Below are 6,072 nucleotides of genomic sequence, written 5' to 3' on the forward strand. Positions count from 1 at the left end.
GCATTTCATGACTATGAAATATGGCAAATGGATGTCAAAACCGTTTTCCTTAATGGGAAGTTGGCTAAGGATGTTTACATGGCTCAGCCAGAGGGTTTTGTCGATCCAAAATACCCTAATAGAGTGTGTAAGCTTGAAAAATCAATTTATGGATTGAAACAAGCATCTCGCAGGTGGAATCTTTGCTTTGATGATAAAGTCAAAGAGTTTGGCTTTTCTAGGAGTGAGGATGAGTCTTGTGTGTATGTCAGGGCTAGTGGGAGCATAGTTAGCTTCTTGCTGTTGTATGTGGATGACATACTTCTCATAGGAAACGACATCCCAACTTTGCAGGAGGTTAAGGCCTCGCTTGGGAAGTGGTTTGCTATGAAGGACCTTGGGGAAGCTGCCTATATCCTAGGGATAGGGATATTGAGAGATAGGAGTAAGAGACTAATTGGACATAGTCAAAGTACTTATGTCGATAAGATACTGAAAAGGTTCAGTATGCAAGATTCCAAGAAAGGAGAGTTACCAATCCAGAGTATTGCCAAGCTAAGTAAGACTCAGAGTCCGACTACAGAGGCTAAGATAGCTGAGATGAGTCAGATACCATATGCTTCTGCTATGGGCTCGATCATGTATGATATAACTTATACTCGCCCTGATGTGGCCTTTGCTTTGAGCATGGTCAGTAGATATCAAGGGAACCCTGGCAAGGCACACTGGACAGCGGTAAAGAACATTCTCAAGTATTTGCGGAGGACTAAGGACTGGCTCCTTACCCTCGAAGGCAGTGATGACTTAAGAGCGGAAGGATATAGTGATGTTAGCTTTCAAACTGATAGGGATAATTTCCGCTCTCAGTTAGGCTGGGTCTTTATACTAAATGGAGGAGCAATTACTCGGAAAAGTTCCAAGCAGGAGACAGTAGCTTATTCGAATTGTGAATCAGAGTACATAGCAGCAGGCGAGGCAGCAAAAGAGGCGATATGGCTAAAGAACTTCATCGGAGACCATGGAGTTGTACCAGCTATAAAGGAACCAATGGAAACTTTCTGTGACAGTGAAAGTGCGATTGCTTTGGCGAAGGAACCAAGAGATCATGAGAGATCTAGGCACATTGACAGAAAATACCATTTCATCAGACATAGAATAGAAGAAGGACTCCTCGTGGCAAAGAGGGTATCATCAGGTGAGAACCCGACAGATCCCCTCACGAAGGGACTGAGCAGGGTTAAGCATTTACAACATGCAAGGCGCATTGGGCTGAAGGATGATATTACTTTCAATAATTAGATTCCTGAAACTTGTAAAATGTAATTGACATTTGATGATAAATAAAAGTTGTTTACTATGTTTCAATTTTGCATGTTTTTACTTCCAGAATAATCATGTTATTATTCAAACCATCCACAGTCGGTCAAACTTTGGAAGTAAGTATTGATTCAAGACTGTCATGAATTTGGCTTGTATGATTTGTCTAAAGTGCTTTAGACAATGCAATGGTTGCTACAACATTCATGAGTACTCATAAGGGCTGAGTATTGGATTCAACCCACGCTCACTTGCATCACTTCATGGAATTTATCTGGAGTGATCGTGAGACGGTAATATCATATAAATCTTCAAACCTATAGATATGAGTTGTTGACTATGAGTTGGTTATTCATTGATTGTACGAAAACGCATTGGTAACTCGATGTTATAAAACGTGCATTTGACAGTGAAAGTGCGGTTGCTTTGGCGAAGGAACCAAGAGATCATGAGAGATCTAGGCACATTGACAGAAAATACCATTTCATCAGACATAGAATAGAAGAAGGACTCCTCGTGGCAAAGAGGGTATCATCAGGTGAGAACCCGACAGATCCCCTCACGAAGGGACTGAGCAGGGTTAAGCATTTACAACATGCAAGGCGCATTGGGCTGAAGGATGATATTACTTTCAATAATTAGATTCCTGAAACTTGTAAAATGTAATTGACATTTGATGATAAATAAAAGTTGTTTACTATGTTTCAATTTTGCATGTTTTTACTTCCAGAATAATCATGTTATTATTCAAACCATCCACAGTCGGTCAAACTTTGGAAGTAAGTATTGATTCAAGACTGTCATGAATTTGGCTTGTATGATTTGTCTAAAGTGCTTTAGACAATGCAATGGTTGCTACAACATTCATGAGTACTCATAAGGGCTGAGTATTGGATTCAACCCACGCTCACTTGCATCACTTCATGGAATTTATCTGGAGTGATCGTGAGACGGTAATATCATATAAATCTTCAAACCTATAGATATGAGTTGTTGACTATGAGTTGGTTATTCATTGATTGTACGAAAACGCATTGGTAACTCGATGTTATAAAACGTGCATTTGTGAGTAATTCAACAAGTAGTTAGTACAAGCATATCAGTCTAAGTTTATCTGTTCCTTCTAGAAATAGAAGCGATATCTGGGCCCCTCGATGATTTGGTTTTGACCTATGTACTGGGCCCGGTCAGAACCTAATTGATGTGTTCAATTTAGTTCTATGTCGAAACAAATCGGAGATCGAGAAACAAATTCTGGACAATAAGTAAGACCATGTTCCATGTGTTTGTCCGGCTGATATCATGAGAGCAGAGGATTATATGATCACTTATCTTAAATGGCGTATCGTCATCATCTCAGTTCCGAGAGACTTTGAAAGAGCTACGATTGCTAGTCAGATTTTGAAGTCATACTTGCAAATATAGTTATTAGACTTATCCAAGTGGGAGACTGTTAGATATAGTGTCTAAGTCCATAACTATATTTGGTATGTACTTGACCCGACCCGGCATGGTCCATTTGGATTGCATGGCATTGCAATACTTGGATAGACTAAATGAGAGAATATGGCACTTATTATTATTAATATATTATAAGTTCTAATATATTAATAATAGTGTTATTTAATTGGTATTGATCAAGTATTAATCTAGTATTAATTTGGTGATCAAAGTGAGACTAATTAAATATATAGGGTTGATTATGACAATCATCAATTCTTTTATGGTGGATTAATGATCCATGGTTTATGGGTTATGGATGTAACAATTTGGAGCTCCATGTATAATCCATGGGAGTTACAAACCCATGGGTCATGAGAAATGAAGAGTCATGACAATTATGGGTCTTCTTAATGAAACCCTAATTGTGACACAACTATAAAAAGGAACCCTTTGGCTAGCAAAACCGTGACCTAGTGTTACTAGAGAGGGCATAACCGATTTTGAGTGCTAGAAGTATTCTCTCAAGTTATTCCAAGTTTTGTGGTGTTGTGTGAAGCATTTGAGGCACAACATTTGGGGTGCTAGGCTCACAAAGTCTTGAAGGAATCCAAGAAACATCAAGGTATGTATTTCTACTAGTTTATATTTTATTTATTCCCCATGCAATGCTAGTTAGGAAATAACCTTGAAAAAGAAATTTGCATGTATATAGAGAAACCATAGATTCAAGGTTATTAGGGTTGCATGTACACTTAGGAAGTGTTAGAATGCTCAAAACCCATCACATTCCTCATCAGCCCCTCAGCACCATTTTGACTCTTTTGCAAATCCCGATGCCTTTAATGCCATTTTTAAACTTGGTGTGTGTGTGTTTCAGTCTTTTTGAAGGAGTATGGAAGAAGTGGAAATCTCCCTAGAAGTGTAGAGCATCTTGGATCAAGAATCTCATCACCTTTGGGCACTCTTTGATGGTAAAAAGCTATAAACTTGATGAATCTATGCTTAGATCTAGTTTGGCAATGAAGTTTGCATTCTTTTGGTCCCATTAACTTGCTATTTTGAATATGAGCTACTCCACTCCATTTAGGCTTTCCTTTCAGACGTTTTGAGAGGTCTAGAAGCACAAAACATGATCATGGCTCTTAGTTCTTCCCAATGCATGAGTTTTCTTGTCTTAATGGCTTAAGATGTTGGGGTTTTTAGGGTTAAGCACTTAACGACCATGCAAGACCGTAAATTTGGAAACTTTATGGTCAAAGACCATATTTAGTATTTGTATCTATAGTTCGGACGTAAGGGATAAAGTATTAAGCACTTAATGAGTTGGGAAGGCATCCAACTACGTAGGTGGTACATCGCACGTATGTGGTCAAGTCCCCATATTTTGGTTAGCAATCAAGAACACCCCACATTTAATTGGGAACACCCGCATACGAGGCTGGGTTGACTTGGCTAGGTTTACTTAGCTGGGTTCAATCGGCTGGTTTGTTGTGTTTGACCAATTTTGACCAAAGGGTTTTTAGGTAATTGATATTAATTCATTGGGCAACGTTTTGAATAATAGGTGTCGGGTAGAGCCGGTTTTTGGAGCAGATATTTACTCAGCTTTTTTTTGGACTGAGAGGTAAATTTTCGTCATTGTACTCGTAGGTTGAAGGCACCAGTGCCAACCCGCTAGATTATGTATCTTGGTTATATCATAATGTTATGCTAGTTTATGATTAATTAGTAGATTTGTATGGTTATTTGTATTTGTTGGTTATGTGTTAAAGTTTGTTTGTTACATATGTCGACATGTTGTCGTTGGGTTGAGGTCGTCCTGCTTTGTGGTAAAGGCCAAGACACTCGTGGCGGTCTAGATAGGTTGTAGGCCCTACGAGTTGGTCATGTTAGGTCGAAGGCCCGTAGAGTAGTCCAGATATGATGTAGGCCCTGTGAGGCTGTCCAGTATGGTTGAAGGCTCATATTTGCATAATTTTTTGTTATGTAGTGTGATCGTACTTTGGGGGAACTCACTAAGCTTTAGCGTACATTTTTAATTTATTGTTTCAGCTTCTTCATAGGATCGTGGGAAAGTGAAGACCTAATCATGCAAATCTTCCTATTTTCATGATATTGACTTTGGCGACACTCTGGTATGATTTACTTTTGAACCAATGGCTTTTCTTGTAAACAATTATGGATAATGGTTGTTTTTGAAATTGTTAAATTTTTATGATTTTTGGGATGTTACAAGTATGTGTCAAAGCCTTGGTTTGGGAGAATTGGATGAACATTCGTGTGAATCCAAACTCAAACTAGGGAACTGCAAAAGTTTTTAAAATTGTTTTCAAAAGTAACCAAGGAAGGATGTGATGTGTATGATCAATCGGAGCAAGAAAGTATACTGTGAGTTACCCGCACTGTTATTTGATATTATGTATATGTTAGAACAACATGCCAGTGGTAGGCTAATGATCTTCAGGATTTGCATGAAAAAATTGTTTGATACATGATGCCTGATTGCCTAGGGTTATTTCTTGTATGGACTTGACATCATTACTATAGTTACTTAGTGTATGCATCATAGTTGTACATAACTAAGATTTTATAGCGTGAGAATGTTTGGTTTAGCCTTATTTCCTTTTCTTGTTTGATGAAGGGCTTAGGTTAGAATCAAGTATTCTACTTTCTATAGGATAAAGTGTTATGTATGATTAGCATACGTAAGTGCTGCATGGTTGGAGGAAGTTTCATGCATGAATTTTATGTAAGCAGGATAAAGTGTTATGTATGATTAGCATACGTAAGTGCTGCATGGTTGGAGGAAGTTTCATGCATGAATTTTATGTAAGCAGCCAGCCAGTTGAGGAATGTCTATCCATTCTCTAGGAAGCGAGGATAGTTTTGAGAGAAAAACTTGAGAAACACACTTGAAAAAACGTTAGAACAAGTTATAATGTGGAATAAGTTTAACTCAAAGGATCATAAAGCTTAACAATAATAATAAGTTAGACTTGGGGATTTAGACAATTAGATGTGGAAATATAAGGAAATATAAATGACAAAAAGTATTATATAAAGTAAACACTAAACTGATTTGCAACAAGGATTGCAATCAAACCAAGTTAATAAGTGTGATCAGCTTAAAGTAATTAAGTCAAGAGTGACTTGCTCTAAAGGAGAGATTACGATCTTAAGATAAAAGGTTTAAGTTTAGTAAGATCTTGAGAGTAAGAGAGTAATGAGAGATGTAAGATATAAGATGAAAAGAGATGTGTATTGAAAACTGAAGTGGATGGCTCTATTTATAGAGCTCCATGAACGTTACAGTAGAATAAACAAAGACTAAAA

The sequence above is a fragment of the Lactuca sativa genome, chromosome 8 (genome assembly GCF_002870075.4).
Source record: "Lactuca sativa cultivar Salinas chromosome 8, Lsat_Salinas_v11, whole genome shotgun sequence".
Taxonomy (NCBI): Eukaryota; Viridiplantae; Streptophyta; class Magnoliopsida; order Asterales; family Asteraceae; genus Lactuca; species Lactuca sativa.